This window comes from Uloborus diversus, chromosome 2 (assembly GCF_026930045.1).
Source record: "Uloborus diversus isolate 005 chromosome 2, Udiv.v.3.1, whole genome shotgun sequence".
Taxonomy (NCBI): domain Eukaryota; kingdom Metazoa; phylum Arthropoda; class Arachnida; order Araneae; family Uloboridae; genus Uloborus; species Uloborus diversus.
The window spans coordinates 213,535,509-213,553,225 of NC_072732.1; positions in this window are offsets into that span (position 1 = coordinate 213,535,509).

The following is a 17,717-nucleotide window of genomic DNA, read 5'->3' on the forward strand; positions in this document are numbered from 1 at the left end:
TTGCTTATTTATTTATCTGTATCTATTTCATCAGATGAGAGAGGAATATTATGGTTAAAGAAATCAACTGTAAATGTTAAAGTTATGTTTGACATAATTTGCACTTTTAGCTAATTATGATAAGATATTGACCAGATGCTAGAAAGTCGATGTTGGTATGTGGGAAAGTAGGTTCGTTTAGTTCTGGACAGAACTTCTTGTTTCAATAAGTGAAAAATATTTCTTTATTATGAGAGTTTAAAAGTGTGAAGTATTAAACATAAGAATACACAAAAAAAAAAAAGAATAGTAATAATAATACATTTTATGATAAAAAATTTCTAGGATGTTTTTGACTTTGAATCCATGGTTTGTTATAGAAGTTAACATTTAATTATGTGTATATGTTACAGTACATTTTCGGGAATACAACCGTAGATGAGCAATATACAATTCTCGCAAAATTTTAAATGACATATTTTAGGACAGCAAAGTGCTTAACAGTGCTGCATTCAGATTTGAACCCAATGGCACTAGGAGGGTTAACATGAGCGTCCATATGCAAAATTGTAAGGGAGGGGGCTCAGATATTTTACCCATAGTTTAGCATAATATTTTCCCCATGAAAATCAATTTCAGTACAGATTAGAGTCATTAAAATTTGACATTTTTAATAACTTATTCATTAATGGCTGGAGAAGAAATATTTTTACATTTTTGTAAAGAAAAAAGTACTAAAAGCAAGGAAGTTCTAATTTGTAAGGGGGGCTGGAGCTCCCCTATATGGGCGCCCTTGAGGGTTAATCAATAGTTGTTTCTTTCTTTTTTTTCGTTTGGTTAATTATTGTACATTTCAGCATGTCCTTGTTTCTCAAAGTAATCTTAACATTTAAAATCTGACAGAGCTGGATTTAAATGTCGTTTGGAAATTTTACCCGTCTGGATTTGCTTAAAGAAATAAACTTCGCAAAATAATGAATTGGGCGTGATGATATATATAGTGAATATCCTAAAATCTTTTCAACCTTTAAGGGCGTCAAATTGAAATTAGCAACATTGAAAGATTGGCAAAATACAGAAAAATTACCTTGAAAGGTTAGTTTTTGTGCAGTGAAAAGCCATTTTAAACAAATGTATGAATTGGTAAACCTTTTGGGGGGGAGGCACTAAAAGTGACAGCATACCAAAAGAAGAATAGTTCGGTCCATTAACTGTTTTTTTTTTCCCAACCAGATCTGGCACATCATAGTGTGAGTGAATTTGTTGTGTTTTGCTAATGCAGTCGAACTTGCTCATAACGAGCCCTGATTTAACAAGAACCTGGATTTAGCAAGGAAATCAGAGACTTGTTTGGTACAATGTTAAGTCTATGGGAGCATAACTTGCTTTTAACGAGCAAACCCCGCTTAAAGCGAGCAATCTTTTTGTGTTTCGTAACTTTTCCATTATTTTCCAGTTCAGCTTATCAGCTCAGTAAATATTCTTTGGCACTAGAAAATTGTTCGTCAAGATATGACGGGTGAAAATTCCTTCTATATTTGAGCGAAGCAATGGTCTGTTTGCTGATATTTTGATAGTTAAAATTTTAACCCTAACTCCAGTGGATTAACCTTAAACTGCAGAAGGTAGCGCCCATTGTGGGCCATTTTTTCGTCCCTTCACTCCCCTGAAATGAGTCTTACCAGTAAAACAGTTAAGGGACCGAATCTAGTTAAGCCTTGTCACAATAAGCCTTTCCCTGTATGTTAAACATTAGCAAAACATATTATAAAATTATCATGCTGTGGCGGAAATTTCATTGTTGATGCCATCAGGAGCGTTACTCAATCATTGGCTATTAAATATATGAAGATACCAAAGTCAACCAAACTTAGTAATAAATCATAAATCCCGATAGCAAGAGATGACAGCACTTTTTTTAATTTGTGGTGTAAAGAAACAGTTAAAAATTATGTGTATTCCTCAAAAACAGTGACATAAGGAAGAGACATTCAGACAGTTCAAAGCAAAGTAATCAATTTATTTGGTACCTACTGTTTAACGATGAAAAAGAAGAAAAAATACGCACTTTGAAAAAAATTTATGATTTTTTTCAGGAACTCGCTTTTTATGAGCACTCGGTTATAACGAGCAAATATTGCGGCCCCTTTGAGCTCTTTATACGCGAGTTTGACTGTAACGAATTCAATTTTTTTTTAAATTACAAATGATCATATTCTAAAGTACCATAGTCAAAATAAGTATTTTAACAGGCACTCCCACCAGTATGTGACCTTGGGGGTGGGGGGGACATAATTTTCACTGAAGTGAAGAAATTGTTGCTTGAAAGTTGTAAATTCCAAAAATGATAAACATAATTAACTAACTATACATTTTATTTATAATTTGGAATAAACAAGTATACATAAAAAATTTTATTTCTGTAATCAAATAACAATAGGTGACTGAAGAAATAATCATTGTAGATGTGGGATTACTAAAATTCATACTTGCAACTTAATTATCGTGACATAGGATTCTCTGAATAAATTTTATGTCTTACTTCAAAATTTGAGGTTAAAAATATTTATTGACACGATTTAAAATGATTTAGTAAAAATTAGAGACGTACAGAGTACTCGGTACTTGGCTAAATTTTGATCAGATACTTGGCCAATGCCGAGTAGTTGCAAAAAATTGAACATTGTCCAAGACAGATATTAAAATTTATAAAAAAGCGCAAGCATATATATAATATTCTGCAATCATTTACAAGTAAAATTTAAATTTTGAGAATAATGAAGTTTGTAATGCTTCAATAGAATAAATCTTTATTTTAATGTCCCCAAAGTTAATAAAACGCACATATTAAAAATTGTGCAAAAAAGGCAAGTATAGAAAATATGGAATTTTTATATTACAAATAGATTTTTGCTACAAACAAAAATTAGTTATAAGAAATATAAAAATACCTTCGCTTAAAAAATAAAAGGAAATAAAACAATGTTAAAAGCACAGTGCAGACACGTGTTTTGGCATTACAAGGAATTCCTTTTTCAATGCACACAATGTGAGCTCGTGGATTTAAAGGCATCTGACAAAAGTCGAGTGTCGAGTGTCTTGACCTTCTTTAGCTCGCATTTAATGCCCTGAGAAAGATGTTCCTTGTAACGCAGAAACACATGTCTGCAGTGTTCATGCACATTTGTTCTATTTGTTTTTAAAAATTATTTATGTTTGGCGGACTATAACTATAATAGATTGGTATAACTTTTTTTAATTCCAACTTGATTAATCATACCTTTTATTTATTTATTTATTTTAAAAATCATTTTTTGTAAAATTTTTAACACAAACAAAATTTTTTAAATAATATGAAATTAAATTTCAGCAGGAATTTAGTTTTAAAAACTATTATATGGATAAGGAGGTCTATACTACTATTCCAATAAGTTCAAAATGTACTACGTATGTGTCGGTGGTTGTTCTTAAAACATAACTGGTACTTGGTAACTTGGCCGAGTACTCGGCCAAAGTGCTACTCGGTACGTTTCTAGTAAAAATGATTCCTTTACTTTTGTGAACAACTTATAATAATAAAAAACAGTTTGATTCTATTTCTTAATTGTTTGAAAATTATTTTTTTCCCTAAAAAATGACCTTCATATTTTATTTTTAAATGCTGATATATTTTTACAAAACAGCAGGCGAGCCTTCCCCGGATTTTATTTCAGAATCTAGAGAGATTTAAAACGGAATATACAAATTGAATCAGCTTTTAATAGACAAACAAATAAGCAAAATCACACTCATTACAAATTCATCAATTCCTTTTCTTTCTTTTCTTTTCTTAATTTTGAAGTTAGCAAAAAAAAAAAAAAAACAATAATAGCCAACAAACTCAATGAATTTTATGCTTGCAGAAGTTTTCATTCAAAAACTCACTTCTTTTTTATAGGAAACACATTATTTTTAAACAATAAATTGGATAATTTTAATCATTTATGTAGCAAGAAAATACAAAAGTAAATATTTTCAGTTTGCAAGATTAACATTTTCCACCAACAATTTATATTTTAAAGATTATTTATAGTCAAACTCTGGTACAAGACTTAAATTGGATTTTTTAGTCACAGATTTAAATTTCATTTCCCTTAAATTTTAAAATGTCTCTGTAGCAACCTATTTAATTTAGCCTATGACAAGCTTTTTAACTCAATACTAAATGATAAAATTAATCTGATGCTAATGAGTGCATAATATCATTGAAACATATTGAAGATGGATGACATTTAAATAAAATTTTAATGATATGTTATTTACAAGACAAAAATTTATACAAGAATCTGCAGTACACTTCTTGCTCTATCAAAGGCATTCACAGCATCATCATCTGAAAAAAAGAAATCAATAAATAAAAATTTCTATACAGTTGTATTATATGTTGCAATCAGAGGTTTTTCCAGTCATGCTTGTGAAAAATATTTTGAAGATGCACCACTGACCCAACTACTATAACATAAATAAAAAAGTCTCTCCCTGAATGTGACTCGTAAAGGTTTTAACAAGAAGTTCTGTCTAGAACTAGATGAGCCTACTTTCCCTATACCCATACTACTTTCTAGTACCTGATCAATATTCTCAAAAATAGCTAAAATTGCACATTTTTTCAAACTAATTTTTAAAATACTTTAAGCTGATTTCTAGGAATAAAATATTCCTCACTCATCTAAAAAAATTAAATACGTAAAAAAAAAAAATAGCAGCAACTTTTGAACAAAGCAGCTAATACACTTTTTTCCATTAAAAAAATCTTTAACAGCTTTCAAAACGAAAAAATAATAATTAAAATTAATAAGCTCATTAAAATAAATACATCATATCAAAAAAAAAATCGTTTCTTTTTCCCCTGTTGCCAAAAACATTTTTTTTAAATGAATTAATGCATGTACTAAAATAAATAAAAACAATAAAATGTCAACTTAAAGGAATAATTTTCATTGTCAAAAAAACAAAAAAAAAAAAAAAAATCGTCTGCGCATATCTTTATGTAGAAACATAAATGACTTCGAGTTTATTCGCCGAAAACTGAATACCTAAATTAAAACTTTAGCGTAAAAATAAAAACAAGTCAGATCAACAATAATTATTTCACAGTCAAAACCATAGCTGCGGAGTCGGAGTTCATCTCATTGTGGGGTAAAGGAGTCGGAGTCGAATATCTAAGAATCGGAGTCAGTCATTTGTCCTCCGTGTATAAATTTTTGCCAAAGCTCTGAAGTCTGAGTCGAAGTCGGGGAGTCGAGCGTGATTAATTGTCGGGCATAGGAGTCAAGTGCCCCTAAATTTATCGGAGTCGAAGTCTGTAGTTTGGCGTCAAGAGCTATTTCCAACAAAATTTGTTTGAAAAAATCCGTCTTCAAGTACGGAATCTACATTGACTTTCAGTTTCCCCGTAGGCGCTAATGTTAAGGGATTTGAACTGTTCAAAATTGAACGAAAATTGTTCAAATCAAAAAGAAATTTTATATACAAGTTTTTCATCAAAAGCTTTTTCCTACAAAATTTGTTTGAAGCAAATTTGTCTCACAGTTTGGAATTGCCTTGAATTTCCCCGTAGGCGCTAATGTTAAGTTTTTTTGAACTGTTCAAAATTGAACAAAAAATAGTTCAAATCAAAAAGTGAAATATGGGAATGAGGTGTCCTTGCCGAGATCTTTCGAACAAAAAAAAGTTTGTTCGAATCGGACTATTCATTCAAAAGTTATTAGGGGGGGGGGGGACAGACAGACAGATAGACCGAAAGACATTTTCCCCCATCTCAATACCCTACTTTCCAATTTTTAATTTTTCAATACTTATTTAATTATTTTATTTATTTTTGACTTTTTTTTTGTTTTTTGCGACATTTTTAAGATGCATTAAGCCTTCTTTCATGCTTTTTTCTTCTTTTTCTGACTTTTACTGGGAAAGTAGCCTAAAAAATTAGCGTGTTTTGTTCAACAGATCAGTCAACTAAAGTAGGGGAACATGGGGCAAAGTGAAATGGTAAATGTAGTACCATGTGTAGTCTATTCCAGTCAGGAAAAAAATGCAGCCGAAAACTAAAGCATTTGGTAATACAAGCAATTTTTAAAAATTGATACTCATGTTGTAATATTTTGTTGTAAGTCAAAATTATTTTTGTTACTATAAACTGATAAAGCTCTTAATACTAACATTTTAAATAGTAATTGAGACCTCCTATTGTTTAATGCAGTATTAATTTAGTTAATATTAAGCTTATTTGTATTTTGAATAAATTGTACAATTAGTCAAGTACATGCGGGACAAAGTGGATGGGGCGAAGTGAAATAGTTTGTTTCATTTACTCACTCAATCATTTAAAGTAAATCACTTACGTTTTCATTTATTAATTAATTCATTTTCATTCATTCATTTAGTAATTCAATCACATATTTATTCATTCATTCCCTTATTTTCTTATTCATTCATTCTTTTACTCGCTCATTTATTTTTCTTCATATATTAATTTATTTATTAATTGAAGATTTAGTTATTTGTTTATTGATTCATTATTTTTTTCTTTTATTCATTCAACCTTTTGTTTACTGTTTATTTTGATCAAAAATATGTTTTATAATCGAATAAAAAACATTTCATTGGAAAAATACAGGGTGTCCGAGAAAGATCCGTACAACTTCAAAAATTTATTGGAAAAGAAACAATAGGGTTACAGTGAAACTAATTAGTACATTAGATCAGGGGCGGCATTTCAAAATTTCATTTGGGGGGGGGGGGTCGAGTTTTTTAAACATGAATTTTCTCAGTGTGGAATAAAATGCGAGTACATTTTTTTAAGTAAGGTCATTAAAGAAATTCTAATTTTAATATCCACACTTTTAATTTATTTTATAGTCAGCTATAACAGAAAAGATCTTGATACTACCGTTTCTAAAGAAAATTTTTAATGCACGATTTTTGGAATCCAGAAGAAGAGGAAATCTTGGTACTATATTCCGTCAATATCCAGCGGCATGCTCTTGGCAGTATAGCTGAAGATGAAAGTCTCGCTTGTCCCATCATGCACCAAAAAAAAAAAAAAAAAAATTCTCTAACCTTCTGAGACAAGAAAATGATCTTTCACAGTTAGCTGAGTTGATTGGAATCGGTGAAAAAATAATTGAAGCTACAAAGTCATGTTAGAAAACGCATCTTTAAAATTTTTCTCTTTAAAAAAAAAAACATGCAAGTTTAAAATTTGTGCTCTAGTCTTCATTTTTCATCACTGAAGTACACTGGCTCTTCGCAAAACAATTCTTTTTGCTTCATTCAACAACTTTTACTTGTAACTGAAATATTTTATTTATCTTGTTCAATAACATGCACATATAATATTGAACTTAGATTTATCACTAAATCTTGTGTTAATTTCATTAGAAACTGAATGAATCTATTATTTGATACAAAATATTGAGTCAATCATTTGACTTTGCATCATCATGTGGATTTTTGTCACTTTTTTATTTATTTATTTTTTAATATGTCCAATAAATCCAAATTAACAAGAAGCTCTTAATAGGAGCTCGATCAAGAGTTCTAGCTTTAACTTTTGAAGACCATTTTGTACCTCATCCAGCAAAAGTATCTGTTGATGAACGAATATTTTTCAAAAATAGAGTGTCTTTTGTAAGAAGTTTCCATGAAAGTATACAATGTATTGAACTGCTAAATATGCCTCTTAACAGGAGGAATCAATGTTCACTCACTAATTGAACGTGTTACGAAAGGAAGTAAATTATTTTCCAAAAGTGTTGGCAACCTTAATTTGCATTAGGTTTTTTTTTTCATTCGTTCATTCCTTCTTGCAACGAGATCGCGTCAGCAGAATATGCAAATTGCCGGTAGCATTTAAGCTCCCGGCACTTTGCTTCATTCTCTTCCCTTTTCAATTTGCAACCCAAGTCAGACTTGGTTGTTTTCTTTCGACAGCTCAGTCGAGTCTGTCCGTTTTTGCCGATAGTTTCGGCTTACTGCTCTTGATATGAGTATTATAGCTCAGTATGTTTAACGTTTCATACTTTGACTTAGAATGTTAGATTCAGAAGTCATTCAAAGTATTATGAGCAACTTAATAATGTAAAGAGCGTATTCTCAATATTTCCTTTAACATGTCATTGTATATATCATAGCCATAATAAACAAGTTACTTTTTAAATTTGGCTCTTCATGCTGTTGCACAAGATAAATATGTTTTTTTCAAGAAGTATCATACGTCCTGATTGAGCTTCCACTTAAAGTTAATAAGCTGAGCACTTTTAAAAGCTCACAGTTTAACAAATCGGTTATGGGCCGTTTGCCCAACCTGACGAGATGGTATGCGTAAATCCTTAAATTTTTTTTCAACATCGAACGTGATACAGAAGTCTATCAGACGGCGGGCCAGATAAATTTTTTGCTCAACATGGAAATCTCGAAATTAAATAGGGAAAATTATTCCACATGGCTAAACGATATGAAAGCCTTGTTAATGAGCAAAAATTGCTGGAGATTAGTTACCGAAGTTGAAAAAGAGCCAGGTAAAGATTCAGCCGGAAACTTCAGACTTTTGTAAACGCAGAGACAAAGCATATAGTTTAATCTATTTGCACATATCTGATGAATACAAGAACTTGATAAATCAGATTGATGATCCTTCTCAAGCATGGAAGAAATTAGAACTGCATTTCCGACCAGACTCTCGTGCACGAATTATTGATTTGACAGACCAGTTTTTCAATTGTCACATTGAGTTAGGTGAAGAGGTTGATATCTATGCAAGTCGACTAAAAACTCTTATCAAACAGTTAGAGGATTTGGGAAAACCTATCCCGTCATATTATCAGTCTTTCCAGTTGATTCGTTACTTGCCTGCTGAATTTGGGCAGATTGTACAGTCAATTTACAGATGGAAAGAAGACGAATTTACGTTTGATAAAATTTTGACTGAATTACTTGCTGAAGAATCTCGTTTGAAATTAGTGCAAAAGGACTCTGAGTCATCGGCTATAGCTTTTCAAACTTCCATTAAAGCGGGACAGAAAAACAAAATAAAATGTAGTTTTTGCGGGAAATGCGGCCATACGAAAGCGAGATGCTTCAAAAGAAAGAAGCAAGAATCGAATTTTGTTTGCAGTGTCAACTCCACAGAAGAAGCATCCAATGACTGGTACGTGGACTGTGCGTCGACCCATCATTGTTGCAATGACCTAAAACTCTTTGTGCATTATATTCCAAATAATGCATCCAGCCTTACAACAGCAATTAAAGGGCCAAGCTGTCCGGTTGAAGGAACTGGTAGAATTGTGCTACTTTTGGACTCTAAAGGTAATAAAGACAAATTAGTTTTAAATAATGTTCTTTATTCTCCAAACTTACGGAGAAATCTTTTGTCTGGTTCACAATTAGATAAAAATGGTTATTCATTTGAATGTAAAAATGGAGTTTTAAATGTAAAATCTAAAGATCAAAGTAGAATTATAATATCTGCAAAATGTAAAGACGGGCTTTATTCTTTCTTGCCCAAATACCCTAGAAGCGTAAATGCAAAAACTAAAAATAATAAAATCTATAAATGTAAAAATGTAAAGGAACTTAACAGTTTTAAAGAACGCGAAACTGATGATTTATCGGCGAAGCCGAAAAATCAGATTCTTTTTTCTGAAAATGATGTAAAAGTAGAGTCTAAGTCCGGAAGTTCTAATTCTAGTCAGAACTCCAACAACTCCGGCGATTTAAAATCTAAATCTAATAGTGTTTTTTCTAGTAGAAAATTTGACAACAATTTAAATGTATGGCACAAACGTTTTTGTCACATTAATTTTAAATATATTGTCAATACTAGTAAAAATAATGCTGTAAATGGTTTAGGTGATTTTAAGAAAACTGAATTAAATTGTGAATCCTGTAAAATAGCTAAATCTAGACGTGTCTCTTACAAGCCGTTGAATAAGATCAGATCAGAAGAACCCCTACAACTAGTACATATGGATCTTTGTGGAAAACTTCCACATGTCGCAATTGGGGGATTTAAATATTTTCTGTCTATAACTGATGATTATTCTCGTAAAGTCACTGTTTTTCCGCTGAAGGAAAAGAGTCAGGCACTAGGACTCGACCGATGCATCGGCCCAGGCCGATGCATCGGTCCAATTCCATCGGCTTTTCGATGTATTTTAAGGCCGATGGGCCGATGTTTCCTGCAAGTTAGCATCGGTCGCCGATGCCGATGCGGATGGCTAAATTGTTGCGCCGATGGTTCAACAATTTAGCCATCCGCATCGGCATCGGCGACCGATGCTAACTTGCAGGAAACATCGGCCCATCGGCCTTAAAATACATCGAAAAGCCGATGGAATTGGCCGATGTTCTTGAGAGAAAAAAAAAAGGACCAATGCTGTTTTACTTTTTAATACATAAGAAAGGGAGTTATTGTTTTCTTATAAAATTTTTTACTTGAATTTCAGTATGAATTTCTATTTTAGTCACCCCTGAAGGAATTTTTAATTTTGCATTCAGGTACAAACAAGTTAATTATTGCGTTGTTTCTTGCAGCTGGATGTACGTATATATCACTCATAAGTCATAACTCAAAAATGGGTAAGCTGTAGAAGGATAAATTCTCACATGTGGGGTGTGCGTACGTTCCAGTTGTGCACTTCCCTTTTGTTTTCGATCGGGTGCTCTGAAAAGCCAGTTTACTCATTTTTTGTGGCTATTAATTACATATTTCATCATTTGGTGATATATTGTCGAATTGGAGAACATGGAAACAAATATGAGATGGCGAAACCGGTTTTTGGGTCATTTTGTTAGATTCCCGTTGAACCGAGAGTAATTTTTAATTTTTTTGATATTTGTAATAGGAATCACAGTAATGCAGTCTTTTCTGTATCGCTTCGGTGGAGTTACAAGTTTGGGGCCCGTTGAAATACATTTTGGGGCCCTATTTCTCTATCACAGAAGTTGTAAAACATTTATCATAAGCATTTTTGTAACTCCAACGGTGCCCCTATGGTTATGGGGCCTCTCGCCCAATTTCAACATTTGCTAAATTTTAAATCCGCCACTGCACGTCAAAACAAACTCGGGTGCAAGTTTTAAAAGGTTTTTTCTGGCCATGTTTATGATTATTTTGAACTCTATTTTTTACGACTATTTTATCAATTTCCGAGAACACTTGCGTGCCCCTCCTCCTACTCCCTCAATTTCTGAAATTAAACTCTAGTTGTACTTCTGAGTTGTTTAAAACTAACAACATTCATAAAATTAGAGATTTGTTTTTCAAACTTTATCTATTGTTTAGAAAGAATTTAGAGCATTAATGTAAGAAATTGATTAAAGACGTTTTGAATGGTGACATAATTCGGAAATCAAAGGGACTTTTGAATTTTTTCTTCGGAAGTGTTGAAGTAGATTCAGAAACTCTTCCGAGGCGTTGGTGGTAGCGGTTCTGTACTATAAAAATGAGACCGAAGATGGGGCCGAAGTGTGAGTTACTCCAAAATAAGAGGGAGACCCCCCCCCCCCCAAAACCCTCCCTCGTCGTTTCAAGCATTTCTTAAATATTTAGCGATTATTTATTTTGGTCAAGAAATCTCATTTTGCGTATTTCTCATACTTGTTTCACCTATATTTCGTAATGCGGCATTTTTTTTTGCATGATTAATAGCGATAGATTTTTTTTTTCTGTTGTAAGTAACTATTTTTATGTATTTATATAAAATCAATGAATAAGTTATTTTCGTTTTTTATAGAATAGTTTCAAGGATTTTCTATTATGCAATTTTTTAAATTTCATAAAATTATTATTAAATTGAAAAATTTAATTTGAACTTGTTTGTAAAGCTTCATAAAAGATTAAACAATCAAATTGTTCAATATTATGTGCAAACAACAGATCAAGTATTATATTTATTCAGTTATTAACTTAATGCAAATATTGAGTTTGTTTATTGTAGCTGCGTTTTAAGAACCTCGCTCTTTTCATGGGTATTTCTTTTTTCAGCAAAACTTATGTCATTGTTATAGATTTTATGAATAATGCAAATTTTTCTATTCATAAATTTTAAATAAGTACAAAAATATTTCTATTATGATTTAATATTGTAATTTATCTGTTATCTTTTTCGTTTAATTTGATTACTAAGAAATGTCTACGTGCAATCTTTTCAATTTAATTGCGTAATTTGTTGACGGTTTCATAGTTTATTCTTTTCTCTCTCTTTTTTTTTGAATGATTAAACAACATAATTTAATACATAGAATACACCGCCAGCTCAGTCATTTCCAGCCGAGGACTGCAATTTCGTGCTTATTAGCACTCATCAGCCCGGCATAGGAAAGTGACTGAGCTGGAGATGGAAAACCTCTTAAGGAAGCCAAGAGTGCGAAACAAACTGGTAGCTAATATAGAATTAGCAGACCAGACGAATGACTGAAGCAATGGGCGGTAATTTACTGATATACCTTGCCTCGCGTTCAATCTTCGAGTTGAACCGAACCATTGCTTCGTTCACTCGTCTGGTCTGCTAATTCTACATTGGCTACCAGTTTTTTTCGCACTCTTGGCTTCCTTAAGAGGTTTTCCATCTCCAGCTCAGTCACTTTCCTATGCCGGGTTGATGAGTGCTAATAAGCACGAAACTGCAGTCCTCGGCTGGAAATGACTGAGCTGGCGGTGTATTCTATGTATTTCTGCTTTAGCCCTGGCTAATGGGCGGTAATTTACAGATATAAACATAATTTAATGTTTTTAAACTATTTTTAATGTACCTAAATCCATACATTATTACAATATTACTGAAATCTTAGTTATATGGTCAATTTTAAAAAAAATCAATAGGTTAATTAACAGTCTCTTTGTTTTTTTCTTTCTTTCTTTCTTTTTTTTTTTTTTTTGGCTGTTGTTCTTTCTCTTTCATCATACAGCTGTCAAAAAAGGAGAAGCATAACTACACCCTATACAAATCGTACGTAGTACGGTCCAAAAGTTCGGGGACAAACTGTATAAAACCTTACGCAGAATTGTTCACATTACCGAAGCACATCCACCTTCAAAAGGTCACCTTGAGGGATTATGTACTTCTGCCAGTGTTCATATAACTTTTGGAATCACTCCTGGGAGCCATTTTTCGCTATCTTCTTATGATGCAGCTTTATCTTCTCCTGACGGAAGAAAGTGGCGTCCATGCAAATGTTTTTTTTTGCTGGGAACAGGTAAAAGTCACACGGAGCTAAGTCCGACGTAACCTTATGTTATTTGTTTGTCATATCAGAGTATTGACCAATCGAACCGTGCATCCTCAACATGAAAGTTGCCTTCATCCCCACGATGAATTTAAAGTAGCAGCGCAAGAAGCCTTTTAAGAGGTTGCGAAAAATGTTTTCCAGGAGTGCTTCTAAAAGCTATACGAATGTTGGCAGAAGTACATAGTCGTCCAAGGCTATTTTGTAGATAGTTGTGCTTCTGTAATGTGAACTATTCAGGGTAAGGTTTTATACAACTTGTCCTCGAACTTTTAGATCATACTACGTACGTATGAGTTTTCAACTTACTATTTCATAACGTTTTTGAGTGACGAAAGTTTACGCGCATGAAGACATCACAAGGGAATTTGCGATAATTAACTGAGGAGGCGTTCAAAATGGATATTTTGGTCATCTATATGTTCTTAGGTACATATGCATGTACAGATGTGCCGAAAAAACTTGTGAAGTTTAAATTGGGTGATCGTAAAATAGAAATTTAGGTCAAGAAATTTGATTTTTCTTCTTTTTTTTTGTGATTACGATTCTTTATTTGTAGAAAGGAAGTTAAGTGAAATGAATCAGTGATCCTTTTAATCCCTGATAATCTTATCAATTTATTTCTGTTTGATTTTTTTTTTTTTTTTTTTGCCATCGGCCAACGGCATCGGCCATCGGCCATCGGCAATCGGCCATTTGGAGGAAAACAATCGGCCATCGGCCATCAGCCGTCTTTGAACAATCGGCCAACAATCGGCATCGGCCCATCGGCCAAAAAATGCCATCGGTCGAGCCCTATCAGGCACTAGAATGTTTTAAAAAGTATCAAAAAAAGGGCTGAAAGGTTTTTGAATACGAAAATTGTAAATGTCCGAACTGATAATGGACTAGAATTCTGCAGTGCCGAATTTGAGACCTATTTAGATGAACAGGGTATAAGACCAGAACGTACAAATACGTATACTCCAATGCAAAACGGGGTAAGCGAGAGATTCAATTACACAGCTCTAGACGCTGTAAAGGCAATTTTACATTCCAGTAAATTAGGAAATCAGTTCTGGGCTGAGGCGTTACTATGTTTCACGTATGTGTGGAATCGTGTTTGCCATGAAGGTCAAACTTTAACACCTTTTGAACTTTATTCTGGGCGAAAACCTTCGGTCAGGCATTTGAAAATTTTCGGTAATCCTGTTTTTCTTGGAACCCCCAAAAATTTAAGAAGGAAACTAGATATGCGGGCCAAAAAGGGTATTTTCGTCGGGTATGCTTTAAAAACAAGGGGATATAGAATTTGGCTTCCTACAGAACGGAAAATTGTGGAATCGATTAATGTTAGATTTGAAGCAGAATCTAAGTGCAGTGGAGCCTCACTGGACCCAACTAAGTTTCTGGATTCGTCAGATTCCGACAATGATTCTGATCGGGAAAGTTTAAGTGAGGGGGACAATGATGTTGTACCTGTGTCCGTACTGGAACACGATGAACAAAGTACTAGTCATACCCTAATTCCAGATAAAATTGTTTGGATTCGGAAAGCTGTTCCCCGTCCTGACAAATCACGAACTGATATCTATTATTCAATTGAAGGTGCAAACGCAAGACTGCGGTCTTATAATGATGTTGAAGCGTTTTGCAGATCTCACAAAATAGAATATTTAAAAGAAAATTTTGATTTCAGTGGGAAAAATAAATTTTCAGGGAAAGTAAATTTTACAGACATGAGTCATTCAGAAACATGACTAGACGTTCGTATACCAAAATCTTTCAATGATGCTTTAAAAACACCAGAGGCAGACCAATGGTACAATTCAATGTCAGATGAAATTCATACCATGCAAACCCGGAACGTTTGGAGTCTTGTGCCTAAACCGGCTGATTCCAAAGTAATTGGCAATCGTTGGGTTTTTACTGTGAAAAGAAATGATAAAAATGAAATTGTTCGTTTCAGAAGTCGCCTGGTAATTCAAGGTCATAGACAATTAAAAGGTATTCACTATGACCAGGTATTTAGTCCAGTCATTGAATTCTCATTGGTACGATTATTTTTTTCTATCTTTGTGTGTAAACTGAATTGGATTCATCATCAATTTGATATAAAATGTGCTTATTTATATGCTCCTCTAAAGGAAAACATATACATGTCACAACCCCAGGGATTTCAAGATCCTGAGAAAATTGGTTATGTTTGTAAATTAAATCGTGCAATTTATGGACTTCATCAATCGGGTCGTGAATGGTTTTTGGAAATACATAATGTTCTTATTGGTTTAAATTTTAAGAAATTATCATGGGCAAATTGTGTTTATATTTTTGAATCAAGTGTAATTTTAATACTTTAGGTTGGTGATATAGTAGTATTTTGTAAAAATAACAAATGCCTGAATGATGTTATTATTAGTCTGAAATCTAAATTTGACATCAAAGTACTCGGAAAAACGCAAAAACTTTTAGGCGTTGAATTTGAGGAAATAGACAATGCATTATTTATTCATCAACAAAGCTATATCAATAAAGTATGCAAAACATATCAAAAATACAATTTTCCAATTGTTTCTTTGCCGATTGGTGTAGGAACTGTACTTTCCAAAGATCAATGTCCGAATTCTAAAGAAGAAACTGAAATGATGTCTAAATTGCCTTACCGTAACATTTTAGGTTGCATTTCCTTCATTGCAAGTAGAACGCGACCAGATTTAAGTTACGCTGTAAACATATTATCCCAATTTCAATCTAACCCAGGTTTGAATCACTGGAATATTCTACTGAAACTTCTTGGCTATTTAAGTTACACAAAATCTCTGAAATTATGTTTGTCTAAAGTTTCAAATTTAAAAGTCGAATGTTATAGTGATGCAAGTTTTGCAGCAAGTCGCGATGATAGAATTTCGATTGGCGGAATGATTTTATTCATTGATCAATTTCCTATCATTTGGAAAACTTTTAAACAGAAATGTGTTAGCTTATCAACAATGGAATCAGAATATGTGTCACTTACTGAAGCTGCAAAGGAATTAGTTTGGATTGTTCGCATAATAAATGAACTTGTAAAGTTTGAATTTATTCAAATCAAAACACAGTTTAACTTACTTTGCGACAATCAAGCAGCAATTAATTTTTCAAATTCGCCAATAGAAAACAGTAGAACAAAACATATAGACATCAGACTTCATTTTTTAAGAAATTTAATATTAGAAAATTTGTTTGATTTAAATTATGTGAATACAAAACAAAATTTCGCGGATATTTTTACAAAACCTTTGAACAAAATTAAATTAAACTTTTTCATAAGAAATTTTTTGAAATGAAAAAAAAAAAAAAAAAAAATTTTCGAAGTCCAATTACATTTCCATGTGTACTTTGGCAAATTTTTTTGTAAAAATGTTCATATTATGTTATTGACTGTTGTCATTTGTTTTCATGTATCTGGAAATTCTGGAGCGTTTAAACGCAACAGCACGAGTAGGACTTTTGATGTTGTCATTCCCGATATAATATTGATGTCCTCTGGATCCTTCAAAGTTCGCTGGAGCCGATGCGGGTCAACAGATCAATTCATCAGCTTGTTTGATTTTTGAAAAAAAAAAAAAAAAAGTGCTGTTCTAAGGACTTTAATTTTTGCAGTGCCAGAATTTCAAGTCAAGATGCTGAAATGAAATATTTCAATTTAAATTGTTATTTTTATTGCATTTATGTTCTGATGCGATCTTGATTGCAAGAGGCGGGCCATTGTTACGAAAGGAAGTAAATTATTTTCCAAAAGTGTTGGCAACCTTAATTTGCATTAGGTTTTTCATTCGTTCATTCCTTCTTGCAACGAGATCGCGTCAGCAGAATATGCAAATTGCCGGTAGCATTTAAGCTCCCGGCACTTTGCTTCATTCTCTTCTCTTTCAATTTCAACCCAAGTCAGACTTGGTTGTTTCTTTCGGCAGCTCAGTCGAGTCTGTCCGTTTTTGCCAATAGTTTCGGCTTACTGCTCTTGATATGAATATCATAGCTCAGTATGTTTAACGTTTCATACTTTGACTTAGAATGTTAGATCCAGAAGTCATTTAAAGTATTATGAGCAACTTAATAATGTAAAGAGCGTATTCTCAATATTTCCTTTAACATGTCATTGTATATATCATAGCCATAATAAACAAGTTACTTTTTAACTTTGGCTCTTCATGAAGTTGCACAAGATAAATATGCTTTTTCAAGAAGTATCATACGTCCTGGTTGAGCTTCCACTTAAAGTTAATAAGCTGAGCACTTTTAAAAGCTCACAGTTTAACAAACCACGAACATTTTAAGTTGAGAGGTCAGACATTTTTGTTCGTCTTAGCCGAGATTTTAACGTGAAATTTTTGGCGTAATTAGATAGCAACCCAAACTTAACGAACAAAATGTTCATTTTAGCCATGATTTTGTATTAAACGTGATCGTATTAAAAGAGTTCAACTGTATAGATAAATGAAAAATAATCATAT